Consider the following 15136-nt stretch of genomic DNA (forward strand, 5'->3'; position numbering starts at 1 on the left):
TTAAATTCAAAAATTCAAAATAATTTTTTTTTAAAAAAAACTGTGCATGCTTGCATGTGTGTGCAGCTGCCCAACACTCACCTCGACGTGAGTCTTCCCCATTCCTCAGGGTGCATAAACACAGAACCCTGTTGTTGTGTGCTCTTGGTGGATCAATAGTTTAGAGGAAGGACTGTGTTTTCTTTTTTTCTTCTCCCCCCCCAAAAGGGGTTTTATTTTATACAGTCACGACATCATGCTGCGAATAAGAGAACCAGTCCAGAAGAGTACAGCTCAGGAGCACCAGCCTTTATAGATCAAAGCTGCTAGGCTTCAAGATGGAACCTTCTGAAGATAGGCAAGGAGTCTTCTAAGAGTAGAATCAAACAACAGGTATTGTCTGGAAGTCAGTTTCCCAAGCTCCACCCTTCCATGCTCTGTTATGCAGCTTCAATAGCACTGTAGAGATGTCTACTTGGCCCTGTCAGGCTATGGATGACATGATATGGTTAACAGGTCTCTGTACCATTGCAACAAGAAGTCCAAGCCCTTGGTTAAATGGTTTTTATTCAGAAATCCAATCTTTCCATATATATGTCCATAGAATTACTCAGGGCCAAGCTACACATGACGAATGACACTTGAACGGCAAGTGTATTTCTCCCTGTTCACTTGCCCTCCACTCAATCCACTTGCCGTTCAAGTGTCATTCGTCATGTGTAGCTTGGCCCTCAGAAACAAGAAAGAATCCAAACAATACACCCTTCCTTGATAGGAATAGAAACTTGAGAAAAGTACAGCTCTAAATACTTAATCATTTCCCCCCTCCCAAACCACAAGTTTGCACGGGAAGGAGTCTGGGAACTTCTGCTGGAGTTTATACATCAGCTAGACAGGACAAAGAGGCATAAAAGAAACGGCAACATTTCAGACAGTGCAAGGTCACTTCAGTGAGCTTCAAAGAAAGAGATAACACAGCTGTGTTCTCAGGATGCTAGAGAGAGAAATGAAAGTGATGATCATAGCATTTGCAAAATGAAATCAAGACACAGTATTAGCAATGTTTCAACACCTAGAACAATGACATGGATGTAGGGGTACAGACATGACAGCCCTCTGCCTCATCTTTCTCCTTTCGTGCTTCAGCCTGCGCATACGCTTCTTCCTCCACTTAGCTCTCATATTGGGGCGGCTCTTCCTGGCTCAGTCTCCCAGAATGGGAAGCAAAGCTGCAGTCAGAGGGCCGTGGATGAACGCACTATGCCGGACACCCTTTGCAAAAAATGGCGGTGGTGGCAACTGCAGAAAAAGTGAGGAAGGACTGTGTTTTCTGTGTGATTTTGGTGTCGTTGCATGTAAAACAGCTGCCTCATAGCTTCTCCCCCTTGAACAGAAGACCATCTGTTTGCTCATGTGCAACTGACACATGTGCAAGGGGCTGAAACTGATGAAAAAAACTAAACGGATCAGTTCTGAGCTGGCACCGCTCCAGCCAGAACAAACCAGTAATAGACGCGATTGTTTCATTATCCCTGGAACCAAAACTGAAAGAGAAACTTTCTAAATGCTCACCCTTAATGTGGATGTTCTCCTTTAAAAATCCCCTTGTGGAAGCAGCTTCAGATAAATGTTATCAACGTTTATTTTAAATGAGAGTTTGATGAAGATCTTTGTCTTCTTTATATGTCCAAATCTGGTTCTCGGTGTAAATTAGGTGCGTTCATTTCAGTGACACCACTTGGTTTGTACCTTTGTGAATTTAAACAAGAGCAATTATTGTCGCTGTGTTGAAATGACTAAGGCGTGATCCTGAAAGCCCTACCCAAGGGCAGAATGGGTTGATAATTAAATGAGAAACCCTCTCCCTTGAGCCTGGTGACATTATTCAACTTGAGTTTACAAAGTAACTGATTTTAATTGCTTACAAAACCTTTGTGTTGAAGTACAAGTAATGTACCAATGGCTGCAGGCTTAACACTCTTTCATGACTCCAATGGAAAACATTCCTAGAGCAGAGTCTCCAGGGACTCCACAGAAATCCACATTCCAGCACCCACAATTTTCAGAGCTGCTGACCCGTTTGTTACAGTTAGAAAATTGTCCTTGTGATTTTTCTCTATACCGTCACGATATCATCAGTAAAGCCACATGGGTTGCCAGAGCCAATTGGATTAAATGACATAGCCAGTGGCAGGAGGGAGGAATGAAAACTCTCTCCAACCTATATCTAATGGAAATTATAACAATCTTTATGCTGTTTCCAATAAAGGTTTGGATAACTTTTAGTAGTTCCAAGTCCCAAATGTATGCAATACGGCATTTAAATATAAATGCTAAATACAGGGGTCTGAAATTATTACTCTGTAGCTCATATAGCAGGCATAGCTATGACCCTCTACAAAATATTTTTTGACACGTGTTCTTCGCATGTTGGGAGATGCACTCCCCTTCCAGAGCCTTTGCCTGCCAAGGTTCAGTTAATTCAAAGTTTTAAGCAGTGAGGGCAGTAGAGTAAAAGCTCCAGAAAGGGAGACAGTTCGGCATACCAGAGGTGACGGAGGGCTGTGAGGGAATCTGTCCCCTCTGGAGCGATTTCCACAGGTTCTGTCTTTCAAAATTACACTTCTCAGCTAACATTCTGTCTCCTGACACTCGATGGACATGAACCCCTGCGTCTTGTATAGAGAGACTCTATATGAGGTAGCATAGATATATAAATGATTTTGAAGCATCTTTGAAATTTTGATTAAATAGTAAACACAAGTTAACAAATAATACTCTTTTTCATTTTGGGCTCCTCCACCAGTATCCCAGTCTGAGTTTCTCCCTTTGCTTTGGATCTCACATTAATCTAACAATTGCACAGTGCAGCTTTGACATGCATTGCCTCACATGCATTTATTTCTAAGTTAATATATATATATATGTTTGCAGGTGAAAAATAATATTGAGAAGTTAAAGAATAAACATAACCTACATTGGAATTGGATGGTCTGGTTGTTTTGCTGCTACAAACCAACACGGCAAACTCCTTTGAAGCCTCACACAAGCCAATTAATCTCCATACCAAGAGGAGATGTTTACATTTACTAGCAAAGGAATGTTTTGGTTACATCCCTCTATCTCCCCCCCTAACTGCATCTTCTCTCCCCTCCCCTCCTCCCCCCTCCTCTTCTATATTTGACCAGTTTCTGTACCATGCATCTGATGAAGAGAACTTGATTCTCGAAAGCTTATGCTACAATAAAATTGGTTAGTCTTAAAGGTGCTACTGGACTCTTTTTGATTTTGCTACCACAGACTAACACGGCTAACTCCTCTGCATCTATGCCAAAGAGAGGTACACATTTGAAAATGGTGATGGGAGTGGGCAAACCAACTTTGTTCAGCATGCCTCATCCCACCAGCATAAATGCCTGTACCAATTTTAAAACATACATAAGATACCTATATATGATCTCCTTAAAATGACATGAACAGATACATGTAAAACAGAATCACGATACACATAAAAGGTCTGAAAAGATAAATACACCGGGACTATTAAAAAGGAATAAGAACTAGGCAGCAATACAGCCACTGTGGGACATGTAGTAATGATCCTTTATGGCTCTAGAAGCTTTGTGTGGGGGATATTCTTCTCTTTGAAATGTTCCTATCAAAATGTGAACAGTCAGTACAGTAGAAGAATGATTCCACAATGCAACAGCCACTTTCTCAAAGTAAAACAAACAGCGTGGCTTGTGGAACCCTAAAACCTAGCAGGTTTATGAAACATAGAAATATAGAAACAGAGCTGGAAGGAATCCCAAGGATCATCTAGTCCAACCTCCTGCACAATTCAATTCAAAGCACAATTCAAAGCACAATTCAATCCAACCTCCTGCACAATTAATTCAAAGTTATCCCCCCACTACCCCAGTGACCCCTGCTCTATGCCCAGAGGAAGGCAAAAAACCTCCAGAATCTCTGGGCCAATCTGGCCTGGAGGACAATTTCTTCCTGACACCGAAGTGGTGATCGCCATTACCCTGGGCATATAAAAAAGGATGCAAGAGCTGAACACCTCATCCCTTCCTGCCCTTCCTCTTACAACCTGCCTAAATTCATACTGAGTCAGATTCAGCATTGCTGTCAGATGACCATCTTAAGTAACTCCAGGGAAAGTGAGCAGACCCCTTTGCTTTCTTCTCTGCCTTCTGGAAGATGAAATAGTTAGCAAGAGAAGTCGGCTTTTGTGGACTTGAACCAAGTGAATGACTTGTCATCTTCAATTTATGTGTGTTAGAGAGGAATACAAGAGAGGGATGTGCAAAGAATTACAAAGAGGGGGGATTGCCCTTTCCTTCCCTCTTCTGGTTTTGGCTCCTCAAATCTCCCGTGTCTTTGATGCCGATACCTCCTCTTTTTCCTCTCTAGTGTTTGAAATCTGTTGGCTTATTTTTTTTTCTGTTTTGTAAGATTTGCACAAGTACAGGTGTCACTATTAATTCTCAGGGTTTGTTTTTACTCCCCTCCCCATTTCCCCCCCCTGAAGATTTTCCTGCAAACCAGATGAATCCCTCCTGCATTTTCAGAGCCCTAAGTGGTAACTGTGGATAGACCCATTGTGTAGCTTTGTTTATCCACATGGGGGCCCTCCTTTAGGTCTTATAGGTAGATGTAGGTATTTATGAATGCATAGCATGAGTACAGAGGGGAAACAATGGTAAAGAATAGGAACAAAAGACCATTTAACCTGAGGAAGCTGCAGAGCTCAAATTTATACAAGCTAAGAACAATGACCCATTCACCAGTGCAGTAATTGCTGAGAATAGGAACATTTTAGCTATGTGTCTTTATTCCTGCAGTGAGAAAGGCACCCCTGGTCCCAATTATGCCTAAATTGAACTGAATCCACTTTTCTGATCAATTCTAGTTGATCAATTTCAAGCTGCAGTCTCTCTTTTAATTTTTTTAACTTGAAATACTCATTTCCTCCAAAGGAAGACTAGTTTTTTTTCCAGGTGTGCCAGGAAGAAAAAGAGGGGGTCACTTTACATTTGCCTAAAATTATACATATCCACAGTAATAAAAAAGCTTTTGCACATAACATTTTAAAAGGACTATCTTCTATCCAAGGTCATCTTCCTTCTGGGTAAATAAGGTATCCTTATTCCAAACTCACGGGGATGAAAACATTCTCCTTATTGATTTCATTTTAATGCATCTCTTCCTGTAAGGAACTCGGGATGGAATTCCTGGCTATTCCCCTCCTCCACTTTATCATCACAACATCCCTGTGAAGTAGGTTAGCCTGAGAGAGAGAGTCCCTTACCAAAGGTCACCCAGTGAGATTCATGGGAAACAGGAGTTTAGAATGCGTGTCTCCTTGTTCCTCATCAAACATGCTAACAAACTGGCTTCTGAATTACCAATAGCGTATGTTGAATCTTGCCATTTATTCAGTGGCAGATTTGTTCTTTTTCTGATCAGAGATTAATCAGCCATGAAGCACAAATTTTCTTCATCTGCTTCAACAATGTCTGTGAAGCAGCAGTATGGAAACCCATCCCCAGTGGAGGCCACCCTATGACTTATATAAAAGGACCATCTGTCTCCAAATAAATAAGTAGCTTCTAATGAGACTCTTCCAAGTACTCTATTACACCTGCATTGGTTGTTGTGTGCTTACAGAGAAAGACTCAGTGCACTTTGGGCATTTTCAGCCTGCTCTACCTTTTAAAGAATCTTTCAATGGCAAGGTAGAGGAGCATCTTATGTACTAATAGCTAGTACATGACTGGAGTCATAAATGTACAAGACAGATCTTCCTGCACACCTGGAAAATGCCCAAGGTTTGCAGAAAAATCTGAAATCTTTAAAAATACATTTTTAGAAAAACAACCCCAAATCATAAAAGGAGCACCTGTAGCTTTAACCAGAATCCCTCAGTGGCTGTTGCTAGGCAATCATAACAGTTTGCCCAGTATTCCAGGCTTGGTTTTTGACAGTAAAAGGCACAGGAAGGGAGCAGGGCCCTTCCCAGGGCTGTTTTGGCCTTTGAGGGAGGACTTATTGGGGCCAGGCCCGGCAGCAAGCCAGTGTAGTGTAGTGGTTAGAGTTTCAGAGTAGGATATGGGAGACCAAGGTTTGAATCATCACTCTGCCATGGAAGCTCACTGGGTGACTTTGATCCAGTCACACATTTTTAGCCTAAACAACCTCTAAGAGGTGATGATAATATGGAGGCGAGGAGAATGATGAAAGCTGTTTTGGCTCACAGAAAAAAAGTAATAAATACATCTGCCCCCCAATCTTTATCTATATCTGTTTTCATTTATCTACCCCCTGCATGTCCTTGAAGGTTCCTCAACACACAACTGGGACCCACTCAGCTGGCACCATGCTACTGGGCCATAGAGGAGTGGCTGCTGGGAAGGGGGCAAGAAAAGTGAAGACAGGGGGCAGACAACGGTGGGTGGGAAGGAGAGAAGGAAGCAGGAACAGGGGGAGAGGCTAGAACAGGGAAGGGAAAGAAGACATGTGGGGGAAAACAAAATGAGATGCCTCCCACAAGCTCTATGTAAGTGTAGGCCAAAGATGGATGATGGATAGAACAGAAAAGCAATGAAACAATTTGGACGAAGCCTCTACCAAGTTTCAGATAGGTAATCATGTAGATTTGCAATAGAAGATCAAGATTCAAGTCCATTAGCAACCAACAAAATTTCCAGGGTATAGGCCTTCAAGAAGCAAAGCTCTGATGAAGGAGGTTTGACTCTTGAAAATTTGTTGGTCATTAAGGTGCTACTGGACTTGACTCTCGGTCCTCTACAAAGTTGTGACCCACAACCTGTATAGCCCAAGAGTCTCAACTGGTTGATGTACTCTGATTTAACCTGGTGGGTCATGAAGGGCTGGTCTTTAATATAGGGTGCCCAGAACTCGGAGCCAACCCAAGTAGAACCAAAAGACATCATACTGAAGACTGAACCCAACTTTACGCTAATGCAAAAGTTTGGAGAGTGATACCTGATGGGGCAAAGCTGGGAAAAAACGTTTGTATGTTCTTTGGCATTCAGTGGGACTCCACAGGTAGCAACACAACCTGTAATGTGGTATCCAGGCTATAAATATTCAGGCCCTGATGTGAGTGTTCAGTTTTTCCATAATGATATACAGCTATGTTTTATTATGGGCATGACACTCAAACCTTTCCACTAAAACTTTGAGTAATATCAAATATTTTATTTTTAGGGCTTTTTTATTGAGGCTCATCCATACTGTAGATAATAATTTTGACCTATGCATGAGATAATCACTGATCAATTTGTATGCATAGTTCATGTCACTCCTCTCCCCCCACATTGAAAAGCAGCTCACAGAAGTGCATTTTTTGAAAGTTGAGGATGAACTACTGGGCAAGGGACACTAGTTGGATTTTTTGGAAGGGGAGCTCTGAATGTTTTCACCTGAAAATTACTGTCTGAAGGGGCAACCGACCCTTAAAACCATTAGCCCTACTTGTAGTTGTGGCTAGGGGTGTATGCTTTGGGTAAGATTCGATATTTCCGAATCAGGGCCAGCATGCCCCGCTTTGGAAAAACCAAAGCAGAAATTTCTGAAGTGATTCAGATCACTTTGGAAATATTCAGAATAGCAGGCAGCAGCCATTTCCTGGCTGTTTGCATTTGCAAACAGCCAGCAAGTTTCTGCAGGAAGCTAAAGCTTCCTGCCCTTTCTAGGAAGAGGGGGGTTGGATGGCTGGATAGGCGAGGGCACCATCACCATGGGATGCATGGTGATGGATGGTAGCCAGAACATAAGGGCAGCCATGCAGCAGTTGAGCCACGAGCGCATTTACTGTGTGGCACACAAACTTCAGCTAGTGGTGAAAGCTGTGCTTGGAGTGGGCTCCTCCTTGGAACCCCAGTACCCCATGGCTCATGACTTCCAGGATCTCCTGCAGAAATGTCGGAGGCTCAGGAGTCACTTCTTGTTCAGTGTGAAATCCACTCACGAACTGCGCCAGAAGCAGGCCAGGGCAGGCGTGCTGGAGCATGTCCTGATCTCTGACATAGTCACTCACTGGAACTCCACCTGTGCCATGCTGGAGCGCTTGGTGGAGCAGCAGGCCGCATTTGAGGCGTGGGTCTCAGAGAGCGATGCTGTGAGTCAGGTGGGTGAATTCAGCCAGAGGGATTGGCTCACCATATCCCTGACAGTGGAGGTCCTCCTGAAGCCCTTCAAGGACTTCACTGTAGCAGTCTCATCTGATACGGCGACCCTGGGTCTGATCATTCCTCTGGTGCACATGCTCCAGAGTTCATTGGCCTCCTTTGTGGGCCCAGATGCACCACGTGCAGACAGTGTTCCAGCGGTGCGCACACTCGTTAGAAGGCTGTAGTAGGGCATAGCTGCCAGGCTAACACCTCTCACACAGAACACGTTGTACATGTTGGCGACCATGTGTGACCCACGCATTAAGGGCACTTTTGCCAAATGGGATGGAAACCTCACCCAAGCCAGAGACGCCTTCTGTGCGTGGGTGAGGCACAGGCAGGCCAAGAGGGGACGCCTGTGATCAGATGGGACAGGCAGGGGACCCAGCGCTGCAGGTCCCTCTTGTGCCCCTTCTGAGCCCCCCCACGGCCACCACCGGAATGTCCTTCGAGAAAGAGATGCTTTGGCGGTCCCTCGGCCCCTCTGGGATCATGAGTCATGTGAGAGAGGATTCGACGGAGACAGTGGCCAGGGATTACCTTGCGGAGCCCTGTGAGTTGCTGTCCACTGATCCGCTGAGCTACTGGGCCAAGAAGGAGGCGGTCTGGCCGGACCTCTCCCTCGAGGCGCAGCGGCTTTCTCATGCCCTCCGACGAGCATGGAGAGTGAGCACGTCTTTTCCTATGCAGGCGACATTGTCAGCCCACATCACTCATGGAGAGTTGATCAGTTGGTCTTCCTGAAGGTCAACTCTCGGCTCTTCAATTTCTCAGGAGTGGATTTCCAGAGTGAATGAGGTGAGCCCACCTTGTGGTTTGCATCCTCTGTGAGTCTAGGTCCTGGGGAATCATGCTCTTCCCTACATTAAACTTGTAGAAGTAGATAAAAATGGCCAGCAGAAGGAGGGTGGGACTCAGTGGCAAAGGGAATGCACCCTGCAATTTGTCTCCCTCACCCCCCGCTACCAGCAATTAAAAATTGACCCAAAACTGTCACAGACCCTGTGCACACAAATTTATTTGGATAATTAATAACATGCCCCAGAAACGTTGATTGCCACTGGAGGGAGAGACAGGTTAGATAGGGACTGGTTAGGTTAGGGACTCCCAGCAAGAAACTCAGAGCTGTCTGCCAAACTTAGCTATGCTGCAGTGCTGAGGGAGAATGTACTTTAATGTTCTTTAATGCTGTTTACAGTTTTTTTGTTAAAGTTAAAAAATGTTCATGTTGAAGGGGTGGGGGAGGAGTGGGGCAGGTAGGGATGGTGCGGGTGGGGGCCACTGCCAGCTGATGATGAAGGCTACATCCCAACACTAACTCACAGGTGTTTTCCAGTTCAGTCTGAAGCTGGCGGGGGGTGGAGGGGAGGGGGTGCTCTGCAAATGCCATTGTGTTGTACTTGTGGCTAGGTACTATTCTGCTCTGTGGTGTTTCCCCACTGGCTGAACTGTGAGCCCAGCTGCAGGATATGACAATGGTTCTGCTGGACTAAGTTGCAAGAGTTTCCCCCAGTTCAGTTTGGTTTGGGTGGAATGGATGTGTGACACTGTGATTTGGCTTCCTTGAAGTCACTATAGTTATGGGGAGGGGGTTTGTAAATGTTGTGCTGCTGTTGTTGTATGCTGTCTCCCACCCTCAGCCCAGGAACTCCAAGAAATAAAGTGTTTTTGCAAGTACTTCTCTGTGTGTTTTTTATTCTCTGATGTGAGGATACTTGTGGTGCTACTGCCTAGGAGATTGTTGTGATATGTTGTGATGTGCCTTCCATACATAAAGCCAGGAAATAAAATCTTTTTGTAAGTGATTGTGTGTGTGTTGGTGATTCTCTGATGTGAGGATAGTTGTCGTACTACTGTCTAGGAGACTGTTGTGATGTGATATTAGTGTCATGTGCCTTTGATGCTGTAACTGAAAGCAAAAAAATAAATTTTTTTGAACTTGATTCAATGTGTGTTTTCATGTTATTCCTTGATGTTAAGGTTGGTTCCCATCATAGGGAACAATGGGGAGTGGCTGGCCAGCTCGCTCTGGGGGTAGTGGGGAACTTGGGGGGTGCGTGTTTGTGCTTCAGGTGTGCTTTCCCAGAGACGAGCTTACACGCAGGAGTGTACCCTCCCCTGTGGCACCCCTGGCCTGTGCATAATTGCCCTGGGAAAGACATTTTAAAAGTTCTCATCATAGAGAACAATGGGGAGTGGCTGGCCAGCCTGCTCTGGGGGTGGTGGGGAACTTGGGGGTGCATGTCTTTGGGTCTGTGGGGCTGCTGGGGGATGTAGTGTAGCCATGCTGTGACTGCAGCCATTGGCAGCCACAGTCCATGTGTTTCTGCTGTGTGGGAGTATTCCCCACAGTACAAATAAAATGGTGTGGTGGGAGAACCACTTTTGCTATCTCCCTGAAACTTGAGGAGGGCATGGTAGGACAGGTAGGAGCAGGTCCCCTGAACATTGGGTGCATTTTGCTTGCAAAATACCACTCCAAGTCACCCAGAAAGCACCATTGTTTTTCCCCATAGGGAATAATGGAGAGTGGAGGAGGATGGGGCAACTTCTTTGGGGGGCCATAACATGCCCCCCCAACGTCAAATCATTCTGAATCTTGGGGGATCGTTAGAGGAGAGTTAGGAGAAGGTCCCCACCAAGTTTGGTTTGCTTCATAAAGAAAATGCCCCCCCCCAGGCTCCCAGAAAGCCGGGAGCATGTTCCCCATTGAAAACAATGGCTGAATCGTTAAGAAGCAAACCCGAATATTTCCAAATTAGGTATTCCGAAGCAGCTTGCCGCTTTGGAATTCCCTTTATTCCGAATCTTTTTCCCGATTCAGGCAAACCGAATCAGGAAACCTGAATCATCCTGGCCCTGCACACCCCTAGTTGTGGCTCTTCAACACTGTTCTCATGCTCTCTTCATTTACCATTTTTTCCTGGTACTTGAAGAGCCATTTAATCCTCAGTGCTAGCTCACCTTAATTGATCCAATCCAAACAGGGATCACATGACGAACAACGATGATATCACCATGCTCTGTACCCAATCAGATTGTGTTCTAATGTCACACAAAGGTCAAATTAAGCTCATTAGAGTGAAGGCAGTGCTTCCTGTACTGATCACTTGGACAAGTCAATCAGGGATACCAGGGGAGGGAGCTGTGGCTCTCTCTGGCAAAGCATCTGCTTGGCATGTGAGAAGGTCCCAGGTTCAATCCCGAACATCTCCAGTTAAAAGGGTCAGGTTACAGGCAGGCCCAGTGCCAGGTTTTCTGGCGCCTGAGGCCAGGGGCAACTTCTGCGCTATTGTTGCCGGCACGCGTGTGCACCTGGACTACGTGATGCCATCATGTGGCAGGCAGCTGGGACGGCATGTGTGCATCCTCCCAGCCATCCCACTCAGTTGCTCCGTACACTGCCCCGGCCGCCTGCTGCACCAGGCCCACAGCTGCTGTGCCTGGCCGGGAGCATGGGGCAGCTGAATGGGAGGGCTGGGAGGTTTCAGCAGCTGCAGGCTAGGTACAGCAGGTGGCTGGCGTGGCATGCGGGTGGCTTCTAAGCCCTCCAGTGCTGCCACCACCAGCTCTGCAGCATGCGCCTCCACCCCCGGTGCCCCCTCCGGCGCCTCAGTACTCGAGGCGGCTTCCAGACCTGCCTTTATGGATGCGCCAGCCCTCGTTACAGGTGATGCGAAAGACCTCAGCCTGGGTCCCTGGAGATCCACTGCCAGTCTGAATAGACAATACATTACTTTAATGGATCAATGATTGAAATCAGTAAAAGGCAGCTTCATATGTACATATGTTGCATCATTCCAGGGATTACTCTCAGAATTTAACAGCTTCTCAGACCTTTCAAAATGTTCCCTAAAGCATGACTGAAAAAGATCCTTTTTTCCATTCTGGTAAGGCTTTTAATTAAACTCTGACTCTCCATTTTAATTCAGGTGAAATTCCTCTTTTTTGTTGATAAGAAGGACTGAATTTCCAAACATGCATAAGCCCAGAAGAGCAAAATGTTGAGCTACTGAGAGCTGGATTAGTATTTTGTGAGAATATTTTTGATTAATGGTTGCAAATATTTCCTAATAATTTTTTTAAAAGGTTGTCATTCCTTTATAAGATGTTTACCATGTACTCCTTTAGCAGCCTTTAGCAACCATTTATTCCTCTCTTGTTAAGGCAAGATTTCCTTATCTTAATGAATGTGGCCCACAAGCTCAAAATAACATCTGGTATTATTTATTTTTAGTTATTTTTAGTTAGTTATGTTACTTATAGTCTGCCTTTCTCCGTGAGTAGTAGAAAAGAGCAAGAGCCCAGTAACACCTATAAGACTAACAATATTTGTGGTAGGATATGAGCTTTTGTGAGTCACAGCTCACTTCAGACACCTTTTTTGTAGTAGGAATACTGCCTTCCTCCCACAGTAACTGGAGGGGGACAGGAATGTGTGGGTGGTGGGGTAGGCAACCAGGCCAACTGAAAAATCCTTCATAGGACCTCACACCAAAGATTCCCTTTGGGGCCCTTCCCTCCACCCAAAACCAACTCAAATATCCTATGGAAACAAATCACATGACACCAGCACCCCCCAATCTCTGTCACTATGAATGCAAATGTCTACATCTCAAATGATTTGGGGGCTCAATTGTCCACCTGGGCTAGATAGAGTGGGTTTCAAAGACCAGAGAATGGTCCCAGATCATCCTCATTTGGATTCTCAAAAGCCTGGGAGACAAAGTGAACCAGCCCCAGATTTGCAGCCTCTTTTTCCCAGGTATTGTAGCAGTTAATAGCCTAAGGCTTATTCTGGAGGGACTCTCGTTCAGTGCTGACCTTCTTCTCAACCAGCTTTGCAAGCTAACAGGTGCTGACACAATGCAGATGGAGCAGGGACACTCTCAATTCCTTCACATAGAGGTGTTTCCTTCAGAGCCCAGATTAATGTTGAAAGCCTGATTCAATAGCCTCTTATGAACTTTCAAAACTAAGATAACCAGAGAGAGAACATCCTTTCCTTTCTGCTGAAGGGGAATCTCAATAAAGAAAGGATTTTTTTAAAAAAAAAGCTATTTAAAAACTATGTTTTTAAAAGCTCACAATAATGTGTTGCTTTCTGATGTTAGTGCATGCTGTTCTAATCTTTTAGCAGTTGTGAAAAATGTTTGAGCTTTGTGTGGAGAATGTGGCAAAAGCTATTGTTGGCATTGTGGTGGCAGTGTAAGTTCAAAAGAGATGATTCAAAGGTGAATCATGCCAGGGTACCATGGATGAAGGGAGAATTCGGTTTCTCCAGGGTGCCAGTTGATTTTGTTATGTTAAAACTGGAGAGGAGGGGGAGACCCATCTACTTCTTGGGCAGAGGAGTTGCTTATTTGCAGTACAAACACAAATAATAGTCTATTGTGCACATCATCCCTGATAGGAAGGCCACTGGTATAGGTAAGGAAGCTGTTACTTAAAAGATAATACAGTCTTTCACCAATTCTTGGGCTGATAAGAGGTGGGTTTAAAGAATATTTAAAGTATTAAAATTAGAGATCCTTTGGAAAGCATAACTGGAATAAGCTGTATTTTTTTTTACTCTTTGGGATATAAACATTACCTTTCCGAGAGATTTTATTGACCTGCCTATGATCCTAAGAAATGAGGGAGTGAATATACTGCGTATGGGTCTTTTAACAGACCTCCTGGCTGCAAGCAATCTTTGGTGATCATTCTCTTTTTTATCCTCATTTTGAGACTAGCGGGAGTCTAATGAAGCTAGGAAGGCTGCCACGGTATTGCCTGATCTCATGGAAACAAAGCAGGGCTGGTACCTGGATGGGGGACTACCAAAGAAGATTCTGTTCAGGAAAGGAGTTGCAAACCACCTCTACTTCTCACTTGCCTTGAAAGCCTCTTGCTGGAGTCACCATGTATTGGTGGCTACTTGATAGCATATGATACATACATAAGGTTTAATGCTGATCATTGTCTCCTGGGCAAATTTTCTTTCTGAGGGCCATACTACACGAGGTGCCATTCCTGGGTATGCCCCGGGGATGCACTTCCATTTTTGTAGCACTGGGGAAAGCTGCTTAAGAGCAGTGCAGAGGCATGATTCTGGTTGGGACCCCACTGTGCAGGGACAAGAGGGCTCCTGCCTTCGCCCTGCATCATTTTTTGAATCAGAGGTACATTTGCCATCATACTCTCTGAGCTGTTTTGGATCAGAAAAACAGCTCAAGGGGAAGGAAGGAGCCTCTCCTCCCTTCATGCTGCAGTGGCCCTGACTAGAATCAGTCCCACATGAAACTGAGGCAAGAACCTGGAGATGCTGCCTTGCTTCATTTGGCCCTGAAATTGCTTCTTCCTCCAAAATCTAGTACATGAAGCTAGTGTGGGAGGGAAGAATTTTCAGATATATATTTTTTCTTTAATTTGATAGTCAACCAATCATTTCAGCAGCTATAAGAATGAGTCATGCTTTAGGGGAATCAGTTTTTGCACGCTGCCATTATGGTGTAGAGGTTAGGGTGTCAGAATAGAACATGGGAAGTTTCGAGTCCCCACTTTGCCACAGCAGCTCGCTGGGATGACCTTGGGCCAGCCACAAACTCTCAGCCTAGCCTTCTTCACAGGATTGTTATGAAGATAAAATGGAGAAGGGAATATGTAGCAAGCCATTTTGGGAATCCCATTGGAGAGAAAAATGAGGCATAAATGAAGTCAATACATACATCAATGGTTGTATGGCATGTTTTTGTTTTGAAATAGAAATCTTGGACTGCACTTTGTCATAGGTTAAGGAATACTGTCCATACGTCCATCTATTTTTTATCTTTCCCTTCCCTCCAAGGAGCTTAGGGAAGCATTTGTATTTCTTCCCCTATTTCACCCCTACAATGAACCTGTGATGTATGTAAAGCTGAGAGAGCATGACTGGCTCAAGGGATACCCACTGAAATCCATGTTGGAGTGGG

The sequence above is a fragment of the Eublepharis macularius genome, chromosome 18, assembly GCF_028583425.1.
Source record: "Eublepharis macularius isolate TG4126 chromosome 18, MPM_Emac_v1.0, whole genome shotgun sequence".
Classification (NCBI taxonomy): Eukaryota; Metazoa; Chordata; class Lepidosauria; order Squamata; family Eublepharidae; genus Eublepharis; species Eublepharis macularius.